The sequence below is a fragment of the Mercenaria mercenaria genome, chromosome 14 (assembly GCF_021730395.1).
Source record: "Mercenaria mercenaria strain notata chromosome 14, MADL_Memer_1, whole genome shotgun sequence".
Classification (NCBI taxonomy): domain Eukaryota; kingdom Metazoa; phylum Mollusca; class Bivalvia; order Venerida; family Veneridae; genus Mercenaria; species Mercenaria mercenaria.
In genome coordinates, this window is record NC_069374.1 from 61,487,043 (window position 1) to 61,500,045 (window position 13,003).

The following is a 13,003-nucleotide window of genomic DNA, read 5'->3' on the forward strand; positions in this document are numbered from 1 at the left end:
TAATCAGTTTAATCAAAGGCCTATCTTATACAAAAATCATAGAATTTCTTTACAGTCTGTAAATGGAGATTCGCTAAATGTTAAAGGTTATGTTAATCTAAAATTCAAAATAGGAGGAACACGAATGGAACATAAATTTTATGTAGTTTCAAATATGAACAGAAAAGCAATTTTAGGACGTGACTGGTTAACTCAAAATGGCGTACGTATATATTTTGACCTTGGATGCCTGAGGGTACGAAATACTTATGTCTCATTACAAGAAGATATTCACATTGCTTCAGTTGCTAGATTAAAGGAGGATGTCATAATTAAACCACAAACTACTCAGATATGTAATGGTTACTTACAAAGGAGAAATAAGCTTAAAATTTTTAAAACATACGCGTTGAGGAGTGTTGAAACAGGGTATTTAAGTACTGAACTTGGCCTTATGGTAGCAAATTCTGTCATAAAATTACGAAGGCATCGAACATTTCCTGTCATGATAGTTAATTCTACAAATAGGACAATTAGGTTAAAAAAGGGTTGTGCTGTTGCAAAGGTAGAACAAATTGACGAAAAATGCATAGCTGCAGTAACTACTGCTCAAAAACTGTCAAAAGATAAAAATACAGAATATTCGCCCATTGATACCAGCGAGATAATAGCACCAAAAGAGCACATTTCCTATGTGGAAAAATTAGTTAAAGACAATAGAGATGGTTTTTGCAAATAATGATTCAGAACTGTTAAAGACAGATACAGTTACCATGAAATTCCGACTTATGAGCATGAACCAATAAAACAAAGGCCTTACTGAGTTCCATTAAATGACAGAAAGGTCATGAGCGATGCCATTGATGTTAACATAATACGACCGTCTCATAGCCCTTATGCAAGTCCTGTTGTACTGGTTAAAAAGAAAAACGACAATAGTCGTCGCTTCTGTGTCGTTTTTAGGCGCATAAATGAAAAAAATAAACAAACAGCCTACCCCCTCCCTCATATCGATGATATATTGGCCCTGTTAGGCGAAGCTAAGTACTTTACCACCCTAGATTGTCGCTTCAGATTTTGGCAAATACCAATTGATGAAAAAGATAAAGAAAAAACTGCATTTACCACCTTCAGAGGTCTATTTGAATTTAACGTCATGTGCTTCGGATTAGTTAATGCCCCTGGGGTGTTCAAGGAACTAATGTCTAAAGTCTTAGAGGGTCTAGATTTTGCTGTCGCGTACTTGGACGACTGTCTGGTCTTTAGTAAAACATTAGAAGAAAATAAACGCCACTTAGACATTATATTTCAAAGGTTAAGAGAGCATAAACTTAAACTTAAGTTGAAAAAAATGTCAGTTCTTGCAGCCAAAAACTGAATACTTAGGTTTTGTCATAAGTGAGGATGGTATTAGACCAAACCCTGATGAAGTTAAAGCAATTAGATCACTTCCGAATCCAAAATGTGTTAGAGATTTGCGTAGAATTTTAGGAATGACGTAGTTTTACAGAAGGTTCATTAATTCGTTCTCAGAGATAGCTGAGCCTCTCATAAATTTAACAAGAAAAAATGTACCCTTTATTTGGTCAGAAGAATGTCAAAAGAGCTTTGATACTATCAAAGAACGGTTAACTGCCATTCCCCTATTAGCATACCCTGACATAAGCAAACCATATAATTTGTATACCGACGCGAGTAACCATCATGTGGCAGCGTGCTTAACTCAGAGTTGTGACTCAAAAGAATCTGATGAAAATAAAGAAAGACCTATATTTTTCTTGTCTCATAAGCTTAGTGAATCTCAAAGGAAATGGTCAGTAATAGAAAAGGAAAGCTTTTCTGTCTTCTACGCCTTACAAAAAATGGACATGTATTTAAGGGATGCAGAATTTACAATATTTACAGATCACCGCCCTCTGGTCACTTTATAACATTCACAAATGAATAACAAGAAAATTCAATTATGGGCATTGTCTATAAGCGGTTACAACTGTAAAATGAAATATCTTCCAGGCAAAAACAATGTCATCGCTGATTTCTTCTCTAGACCGCCAGAATCTGAAAGTATACAAACTGAGTCTGAGACAGAGTTCGAACCCGAAATACATAATAATACATACAAACTTGCTAGCAAAAATATAGATACAACCAAAAGTATTAATGTCATTAATTCTAATGATATTGACCCATAACAAGTGGCTAATAAGGGATATGAAAAGCAGGATTCTTTCGTAGAACCTGTTGCAGGATTCGCAGAATTAGATATGAAACTTGAGCAAGATAAAGACCCAGCAATTGTGCAGATTAAGATGCAACTTAAGCATGGTGATCCAAAGAAGTCCGAATGCAAAAAGTTTTTAGAAGTAGGTCAAGTCTTGTACTACATTTCAAATCCAGATGAAGAGCCCTTGTTAAGACTCTATGTTCCAAGTCATTTGAAAGCATTAGCCATAAATGAATATCATAAAGATTTACATCCGGGAACTCAGAGAATGTTTGCAACTATCAAAACAAAGTATTTCTGGCCAAACATGTTTAAAGATCTATACGCCTATGTATCTACTTGTGTTGAATGTCAAACAAGGAACCTAACAAAGGTCAAGGCCCCTCTGCGAGAAACAAATATTGCCCCATATCCATGGTCAATTGTATCAATGGATGTATGTGGTCCTTATGAGAAAACACTTAGTGGAAATCGCTACATTGTTTGTTTCGTTGATATGTTCAGTGGCTTTCCTGAAGCTTTTGCAACCCCTGACAAAAGTACAAATACTAAAATAGACTTACTTTTGAATGAAATTTATCTTAGGTATTGGTGTCCTCTTCAGATTATCCATGACCGAGAGTCGGAGTTTGCAAGCTCAGCCTTTACGGAAACCCTGAAAGAATTAAATATAGACAATATATCTTGTACTGCATCTCATCCTGAAAGCAATGCTAAACAAGCAAGATTGCACAGAGTCCTACATGACATACTAGCTAAGAGAATTCAAGGCAATACTCGTGAATGGGATGTCCACTTAAATATGTCTTTAGCAGGCATAAGGCACAGCGTGTCCTCAAGCTCAAAGGTTACACCATTCTATCTTGTCTATAACCGAGATCCTATCCTATCTATTGATAATCTGTTAAAGCCTAGGGCAAAATATCATGGCGAAGACTATCATAAGATTGTCCTTCAAGAACAGCATAGGTCATTCCTCTTAGCTTATAAACATTTAAAGAGGTCAAAGAGGAAACATAAGGCACAGATAGATAAGAAGGCTAAGGACATCAAGTTTGAAGTCAATGATGCAGTCTATTATAAGAACTATCAAAGAAAAAACAAACTTGAAGACCGTTGGAAATCACATTTCAGAATAATAGAACAAAAAGGTCCAGTAACATACCTGATTAAAAGCCTGCTTGATAATCGTGTCTTCCAGGTCCATGCCGATCAGATAAGGCATGCCAACATAGAAGAATGGCCAGAGCGAAAAGCTCCCCAAGGTTACCCAAAGAGAAGGGCGAACTTCGTAGTTCCACCAGATGATTCGTCAAGCAGTTACGATGAATCTGATGCTGAAATCACAAATAAAGCTGTTAAGGTACATGATCAGGCAAATAGAGTCAACTCTTCAGCCGAAGAGAACATTCCATTAGCACAATTGAGAAAGAAGCCAGAGCAAAGACCAAGTTGAGTCTGAAAGTTATTCTGAGAATGAACAAGCAACAAGCTTCACTAAAAATGTTCCTTCACCAAATAGTGTAGAAAATCAATCTAAACAACTAGATTACCTTAACGAGTTGTCCCATTCTGAATCGGCTGATTTCCAGTCTTCTCAGTCCATGGAGACAGACGACATAGGAACAGAACCCTTGTCAATTGAGTCTGAAATAGAAAATCAAAGTGATATGAAAATTGATATGATTAAGACAGTAGAGCCTGTTAACTTATGTAGCCCGGCTCCTGTACCTGAACAAAGGACTAGTGAAAATACGAATGAAGTCGCCCCTACGACTGTTACTTAAGAACAAGAAAAGCAGAAATGCCTACAACTGATTTTAGAAAGCAACAATAATCTTATGCAGAGCCTAATGCAAAAGATATTTTAGCTAATTCTGAAACAAGCTTTATTAGCTACGACTCTTAGTATTGATACAAAATTACTACATTACCCTGATTCAGTTAGCGCTACATTATGATATTGATAAACCCCATAAAGGCTTCAAATTTTGTGTAAATATAATATTGTCTGTCTTATGTGTGTATATATATTATTTTGATACGTTTTGCCGGTGCCTTGTAAATTAATGCAAAGATTATTTTGTTTTTTAATTTTTGATATTTTATTCTGTTTCGATCAGGATAAAAATGCTGTTTTAAAGAGAGTCTATTAATAAAAATGTATTTTGTCATATTTTCAGACACACAGCAATGAGGTGTGTTATTTTGCTTTGCCTAATTGGCATTATAAGTACTTTAGAAGTACACGAAAATGTTATTTTTGAAAAAGTTAATGAAGTTACTACCACAAAATCACAATGGAAAATTGCATTAATTATGGATGTCACTATCTTTCAAAAAGCTTTAGATAAGTTAGAAACAGACATAAATTCGGCTGAAAATATCTCTACCCAGATAATTGACACTTATTCGTTGATTGGTAATACGACCAAGAAAAACAATCGCAAGGTTGATTCAGCTATCTCTATATTTTTAGACTCCCTAGGAAATTTAAAGAATGAAATACAGTTCATCAAAGCTACATGTCTACAAAATTCATAATTTGGAAATACCTCATTATGATCCTAATGCTAATGCCAGCTCACAGTACACAAGCATGGCCATGGCCGCAAAATATGATTTCACTACAACTGCGTTAACGATAAATACCGAAAGAACAAAATTTGCTACCCTAACACCGGTTGAATTAGAACAATGTAGCGACCCAGTACAAAAATACAAATATTCTGCGAGATTCGTTCACCTATGTATCAAATTTCCTTATCCCAGCGCTGCCCTTCAGCTATGTTTACAAAAAACGATATGAAAATGTCAAGCTTTTTTAAAACCATTGTAAAGCCAAATACAAAATTACCATTCACTAAATACTTATATAAAGGTTACTGGGTTATTGCAACAAATATACATCTAAGATTTGTTGTTATCTGTTATGCATTAGGTAAACAAAAATCCGAATTAGTGGTTACACCTCCTATGGGTTTTATAAGATTAGAAATGAACTGCAGAGCTTATAATGAACACCTATCCTTAAATGCATGGTTTTCTGAGTCCAGTCAAAAGAACATAAAAATTAACAACGACCTTTCCTACTTTCCTAATATAACAAATATCAAAATATTGTCACCCGTTCATAAAAACTTTAACAAAGACTTAAAAACTGCCATCCCAAAACAACTAGAGCATATTAAAGAAATACCCATGGATCAACTGATCGAACAATTAAATCACTTACGTCGTATGCAACTTGATGATGTCCAGCAGGGTTGGCCTCTTTGGTATTACATCTTGATAGGGATATCCATTTTAAGTATCCTTTCTGTGGTGGTATTTACTTTAAATTTAGACAATGTACTCGAAAGAATGAAAGCAAGCAAAATAAAACATTTATTTCACCGCCACGTTACACCAGCCAGAAGTCAAGCGAAAATGACTAATACGTCACAACTTTCCAGATGGATGGACACACGCTAGCCAATCAGCAAATGGGAAACAAAGATGTAGCTCCCGGGTTGCTTCTCAGTAGATTGTACCCTCAGGTCCCAACAGATTGACGAATAAATTAATATCATCTACCTGCAAGAACAATCAGCACAGCCTAAAGTAAAATAACTGACATAATAATATCACATCAAACAGTAATGACAATTTGTGTAACCTTCTTATGGAAGACCTATCTTTCTACCCGGAAAATCATCAATTAAGAAGATTTCATAGATGTGAAAATGAAAAATTTGTACAAACTTATGAAACATTATCCGGAAGACCATTACAGAATTTCCTCATATGTGTACAAGCAAGTGTAACCTGACAACAGAAAAACTACACCTTTTGAAGCTTGACGTTTCCTCATATGTGGACCAACAAACTATAAAAGCTCATAGAATTCTACAGTCGGCCCTTTCCATTTTAAGCATCCTGTTCTATTTGGATATCTCACAATTTAATTCACCATGATGAAGGCTGTAATTTTCAAATTCTTCCTAAATTATATTGTAGAGTACTTGACATATCAAACTCGGAATAATATTCTCAAGATAGTTAATAAAACCGACAAACGTGGATCGCTGAATCTAAGTGATAATCCTTTGGAAACCTTACAACGGCGGCATGTCATAGACTATTTTGGTAAAGCACTACAACAGTCCCTAGAGGCGCTAAAGGACGATCTTACAACAACCCTGTTTTTAGCCAGGGCCACGAAAGCATTTATAAAGATGGCGGTTCTACAGCAACAGTGTTACTTAGCGGCGGATCTCCTCTCAGTCATGGCCCTTGAAAGGCTATGGCGGGTGTCCTCAGAAGAAGTCGTCCTGGAATCGGTCTTCGACGCACTGTATGCAGACACATCGACCAGTGACCTGAAGACGATTACCGACGAGGAGCGTGGGGACCCCAGCCTCTGGGATTGGACTACCGACTTCCCGGATGCCTGCCGCCAGGAGCAATACTGGGACTGGAAGTCAGGTTGTTTTGTTTCCATTCCATATTATTATTTTGAGAAAAAAAAGAAAATTGCTCATTTTGTTTTATTCTGCAAATGTTATAAGTCAACTGGCTATAAATCTGATCAATAACATCTGGATTTTTTTTAATTTGTTTATTATTCCTACAGAAAAAAAAACGGTTTCATATCATTATCCATTTATATTAATGTTAAGTCTAAATATTCCGTATACTTGCTTACAGAAAAGACTTATTTTTCTAGTAATATGAAACAGTAATTGTTTTTATAATCAAACTATTTTAGGTATACAGTGCATTATATCTGATCAATACGATCCGAAATCATTTTTTTTGCATTACTGTACAAATAAAATGTCTGATCATTTAAGATCTGGAATTTTTTATTATTATTATCTGGCCGCTTAGATCTAGAAATTTTGTTGTTTACATTCAAATGTAACTGCATAAATATGTCAAAAATCTCCGATTGTTCTCAAATCTAGATTATTCTTTCTTTGTTTCAAAAAGTATTCTGGTTACGGGTTCTGATTTTCTTAAATCTGGAAAATGCAAGGCAATTTATTCAATTTATATATTAAAAATAATTATTATTTATAAAAGTTTCCTTCTAACATTTTGTTTATATAACCATACTCATGTTGTTTTTATGTTAATAGCGCAAGGCTGTGAAAAGTAGCGTTCTGCATTGAGCAGTCGTACAGAGGCATACATATATTTATAGATAAAAAGTAAACCTGTGCATGTTTTAGAAAAGGAACAGTAAGAACTTATCGTATTTCTAAATATAAATTGTATAAATGTATTCTCTTACATTTGCCCTATAGAAATCATCATGTTCATTGCGTGAACTTAAAAACAATTATAAATTCTATGATACTTATATGTTACAGATATATTCTCTTATAGAAAGACGAATACTTAAGTTATGATATCTTTCAACATATGTTTCATGATCATTGTTTAAAAAAGTAAATGATTCTACTTTTCATGTTTAAACAGTAAATGATTCTACTTTTCATGTTTATGTCACGTATATTCAAGTTTATCATATTTTCCAACATATGTTTCATGTCCATTGCTTCAAAGTAAATACTTCTAATTTTCCTGTTATGACCATTTATTATTGGTTTAAATGTTAATATAAATCATTTCAATGAATGCAAAAATGTTCTTGTTTTAAAATCTTCGTTCTCGTTTCAGAAGTATACATGTTTTTAATACGCTGACACCTAGTGAGTGGCATCTATCGCCGAATCTGTCCTATACAGACGGTGCAAAACAGAACATATGTATATGTAACTTATGTGACTTTAGTTTTATGTGAATGACAATGTGAATCGGACTGAACATTTTTACAACTATGTTAAATCTTAACTGTGCGTTAATGTTGAATTCATATGTGTTACCAAATTTATTATGTATTAATGAATTATTTAAATAATGTGTCTAATGAAGGACAATAATGTTACCATCAGTAAAAAGAATATTATCACATGTACTAGGCAAATAATGTTAACATCGCTAAAAAGAATATTATCAAATGTACTTACCATTGTTGAGCACCTGTTCGAAATATCCTTTTCACAATTGTTTATTCTAGAACACCAAAAGTAGATTACATGCCCTCCACTGGAAGAGGTTGCCTTTTATTACGAAGGTAACTTTGAGGTGACAGACAATTAGAGATGATTATCAGTATCTTTAATTGACTGTTTCCGATATATGTGCAATATATCTTTCATATCAGCTCAATTATCTCGATATTATAATTATCGCAATATCACACATTTACTTAATTATCGGCTATGTCAAAATTTTAGGTTATCTGTAAGATAATTAAAGATTTAACAAGACCCTGAGCAATATTTTACCTCGAGCGGCATTTAATGTTGTGGTTTTTTTTAAAGTAAAGTCTGCACTCTCATTATGTAATAAAACTTTTCTTTTGTAAAATCTAATGCATAAAGGGCTCTTTTCAAACTATTATTTCATTTCTAACATGAATTATTGCTTAAAACGGGTTTTGTTTTACTTACTCTTTTGACAGATTAACTTTATTACCTTTTTTTTTATACTTTTTTTATATAAGAATGAAAGGAGTTGTAGCATTATGGGTTTTTCTTAAGTATATAAAAGTTTAAAGGAGTTTTGGATTTCATTTATATTAGGGATTTTGATATTATTGAAATACTTTTAAAATGTTTAAATTTGAAATTCTCTTATTAATTTAAGTATGTTAAATGTTTAAAGTTTTCTCTAAAAGTTTAATACGCCTGTCAATTATGTCAATATACTATATGCCACAGGGTCATATCATATTTATGATTCAATATATTTACGAAAAGAAACAAATATACCTAGACTTAAGGAAACTTGACATGGACAACCAAGATGGCGTCGCGAAATTAGGGTTGGTCACATTATTTAGTCCTATAGACGATATGCTGCTACAGAGGTCTAAAGATGCATTTTAATCATTTAAAACACACGTATACAATTGTAAAAATGCATTTAATTTATAAAAATAAAATATCAATTATTCTGAAACTCACCATGAAAACTAGTCACATTTTGTGCACATTTTGCAGAAAAATTATGTATCCAAACTGAAAATAATTTATATCCTCATTTCTTTGAATATGTCCTTCAGGTGCTCCACCTATGAACAAAAGAATTTATCTGCTGAATTTTATGCAATTTGCTCCGGAATTTCATCAGTAAATTATAAATTTCTATTTTTTACACCCTAAAAAGTTGAAACCTGTTTGCAGTATGAGGGTCATTAAAAAAGTTCAAAGCACATGTAAGTTTACTTTGTCTTTATTTCTGAGACTTTACATCCTCACATATTAAGTGTTTTGAGTGATTTGTTCATTTCTTAGTAATTCTACATTGTTTATATTTTAATTTTATAAAACGTTTACAATCTTTTCAATCTCTGTCCTAGTTCAAATGTGTTTGCTACTGTTTGAATAACCCTCAATGTCAAAACTTTACTGAATTGCATGGAAATCTCATCGAAAGTGTGGATCTTAGGCCATACTAAATCAATGTATGTTTAATGTAATTGATAAAGTTTTGATTTTCTGTTGCCTTCTTTAAAAAAATATACAGCCAGTTTGATGAGGATTTCTGCATTTTGAACATGCAAGGGTCATAAAACATAATGTAATATACCCAAAATCAGCTGTGTTTGGGTTCACTTTCCGTTCAAAGGACTGGGTGATTTTTACGATAAACATATTTTTGGAATTGCATAGCCCCTTGTTACTGAATTTATTTGCAACAAAATATTGAAATTTATAATTTACTGATGAAATTCCAAAGCAAACAGCATAAAACTCAGTGGATGAATTCTTTTGTGCATAGGTGGAGCACCTGAAGGACATATTCAAAGATAGGAAGATATAAATTATTTTCAGTTTGGATACATAATGTTTCCGCAAAATGTGCACAAAAATTGTCTAGTTTTCATGGTGAGTTTCAGAATAGTTGATTATATATTTTTATAAATTAAATGCATTTTTACAATTGTATATATGTGTTTTAAATGATTAAAATGCATCTTTAGACCTCTGTAGCAACATATCGTCTAAAGTAAAGGAGTAAATAATGTGACCAACCTTAATTTTCTGACGCCATCTTGGTTGTTCATGTCAAGTTACCGTAACTCGGAAATGCACGAAAAAATAAAGATGTATTGCACAAGCGTGTCTAGTATCTCTCCTGCATATAAGCGTATGTTTTGAGATGTAAAATCAGATAGAGTCGGGAGAGATAGTTAGATAGGCTGAAGGTTACTTATACACTCTGGCAGTTATTTATTTGTATGGTTAAAAATTATATATATGTTGAACTGTATACTTCATGAAATAAATTGATATTGAAACTTTAAACTTATATTTGTGTTACTCTACAGACCTGTCAGGAGGGGGAAGAAATTGACTCAGCAGTTCTTCCCCCCCACCCCCAAGCCAGTTCTTGACCAATCAGGTGGAGGAAGAAATTAACCAGTCAGTTCTTTCCCCCATAGCCAGTACTTGACCTGTCGGGTGGGGAAATGAATTTGACCAGTAAGTTATTTCCCCCCTAGCCAGTACTTGACCTGTCGGGTTGGGAGAAGAAATTGAATGGTCAGTCCTTTCCCCTCCAGCACATACTTGACACATAATTTCTTCCCCTACCTAACAGAGCAAGTACTGGCTAGTGGGGGGGGGGGGAGGGAAACTGACCAGTTAATTTCTTCTCCCCACCCCACATGTCAAGTACTGGCTAGGGGAGAAAGAACTGACCGGTCAATTTCATTTCCCACCCGGAAGGTCAAGTTCTGGCTACGGGGGAAAGAACTGACTGGTCAATTTCTTCCCCCACCTAACAGAGCAAATACTGGCTAGGGAGGAAAGAGCTGACCGGTCAATTTCTTCCCCAGCCTGACAGTTCAAGTACTGGCTAGAGGGGAAAGGACTGACTGGTCAATTTTTTCCTCTTCCTGATAGGTCAAGTACTGACTAGGGGGGAAAGAACTGACCGTTCAATTTCTTCTCCCCACCCCACAGGTCAAGTACTGGCTAGGGGGAAAGAACTGAGTAGTCAATTTCTTCCCCCTTCTGAATGGTCAATGGTCAAGTATATGCTTGGGGGAAAAGAACTGACCGGTCAATTTCTTTCCCCACCTAACAGAGCAAGTACTGGCTAGGGGGAAAAGAACTCACCAGTCAATTTCTTCTCCCCACCCCACAGGTCAAGTACTGGCTAGGGGGGAAAGAACTGACCGGTCAATTTCATTTCCCCACCCGACAGGTCAAGTACTGGCTAGAGGGGAAAGAACTGACTAGTGTGAATTTCTTCTCCCCACCCGACAGGTCAAGTACTGGCTAGTGGGAAAAGAAGTGACTGGTCAAATTTATCTATCCACCCAACAGGTCAAGTTCTGGCTAGGGGGGAAAGAACTGACCAGTTAATTTCTTCCCCCACATGAGAGGTCAAGTATTGGCTAGGGGGGAAAGAACTGACTAGTCAATTTCTTCCCCCACCTGATAGGTCAAGTATATGCTAGGAGGGAAAGAACTGTCAAGTCAATTTCTTCTCCCCACCCGACACCTCAAATATTGGGTGGGTGGGAGGGGGAGGGGGGGGGGTCGTGGAAGAACTGACCAGTCAATTTCTTCCCCCACCCCACAGATAAAGTATATGCTAGGGGGGAAAGAACTGAAAGGTCACATTCTTCCTCCATCTGACAGGTCAAGTATATACTTTGGGGGAAAGAACTTACCGGTCAATTTCTTCCCCACCTGACAGGTCAAGTACTGGCTAGGGGGGAAGAGTTATATATGTTGCTAATTATTTTGTGAATTTTGTTGGATGGTTTCTGTCCCAGGGAAGATATGACATGTTAAGGCCTTTTTATCAGTATAGCGGTATTTACCCTCTACCTGGCTCAGGTAAGTTTTTTTTTTAAAGTTTATTTAATTGTTCAGCTGAGCATCATGGGAAAAATTGTGCTTTAATAGACAGAGGGTAGAGACCGTACCATAGCTCTTCGCGTACTTTGATTTTTCAAAATAAAGTAATTTTCACAAGTGCACCGATTACGATTAAAAATGTAGACAATGGAATCTGTCTAAAATCATTGGAATGAACGAATGACAGTCGATCTTAGTCATAATACTGATTGACAGTGAATGCTAATGACACAATGTGTTGCAGAAAGGTATTTAGTTTGTAAATGTAATTTTCTTTCAACTGAAATCTTCTCAAAACTGGTAAAGTAATTGATTATACTTTGACAAAGATCACTGTCTTTGCCGTTCGCCGGCTGCTAAAAGGACAAATATATAAGATTCAGTGTAAGTTTCACTTCACTGGTACTGCCAGTTAGTAAGTTCATACTCTTAAAACACGTCAGAGAAATTTCGGCAGTTTCGACCGATCAAAACGTTGGCAGCATTAGATTATTTTTTTCTTTACACGAAAACTGCCGTTAGGTAATACGCCGATAATCCGGCGTTCACCGATAATGATGTTATTTTCACATAATTGTTCCAGTTCACGTAATATAATCGGTGCACTTAAACTGCCTAGCTATAGCTATTGTTGTTATAGGGAAGTGGTAGCGTGTCTGCCTTAGGTGTGTGAGGTCCTGGGTTCGAGTCCCGGTTAGAGCTTATATATTTGCATTCTGCTACAACATGTTTTTTTCTGTTAACAGACTGTTCCAGATGTTATAAATTTTTAGCACACAGTATCATGACCATTATTTAGCAATCCAGATCAAAAATTGAATGTTAAATCAAATGCACCCAATTAGAAAATATTCACTATATTATGTCCCTT

General features: G+C 35.2%; 1 long non-coding RNA gene across 1 annotated transcript; it reads right to left on the reverse strand.

The window, feature by feature from the left end:
* Window positions 1-3,384: 3,384 nt before the first annotated feature.
* LOC128548312 (uncharacterized) lies at window positions 3,385-5,582 on the reverse strand. The gene is made up of 3 exons (XR_008366933.1): window positions 5,439-5,582; window positions 3,757-3,850; window positions 3,385-3,540 (listed from the first exon to the last, which is right to left on the reverse strand). It is a non-coding gene; the product is annotated as an uncharacterized LOC128548312 (long non-coding RNA).
* Between the last annotated feature and the right edge of the window lie 7,421 nt (window positions 5,583-13,003).